Genomic DNA, 397 nt, shown 5'->3' on the forward strand with positions numbered 1-397 from the left:
GACCAGAATTGCTTCTGAGTGGGGACAGTTTAGATTCATTTTGAAGGTGCTTTAAGAGAACACACCTCATCACCAGTCTTCTCTCTTCTTGAAGCAAGGGGGAACCAGCCTGAATTATTCTGATAAAGAGAGATGCCAGAAGTACAGTCTGATGACATAGGTGATCTCCTGAGCTGCATTGCAAACAGCACCATTTTTTCACTACGCTGTTAAATGGGAAAAAAAACTATTCATGCGGGTAAATTGAATCAGGGTAAATTATTAACAAACTATCTTAGTTCTATGCTTCCCTTTGTTTTATTGTTTGTTGTTTTGTTTTTTTTTAAAGGAGGACTTATGTCTTCCCTTTATCCCCATAAATAATTTGTAGTAAAAGCTGATTGACAATTAAACATTT

Source organism: Chiroxiphia lanceolata, chromosome 3 (genome assembly GCF_009829145.1).
Source record: "Chiroxiphia lanceolata isolate bChiLan1 chromosome 3, bChiLan1.pri, whole genome shotgun sequence".
Lineage (NCBI taxonomy): Eukaryota > Metazoa > Chordata > Aves > Passeriformes > Pipridae > Chiroxiphia > Chiroxiphia lanceolata.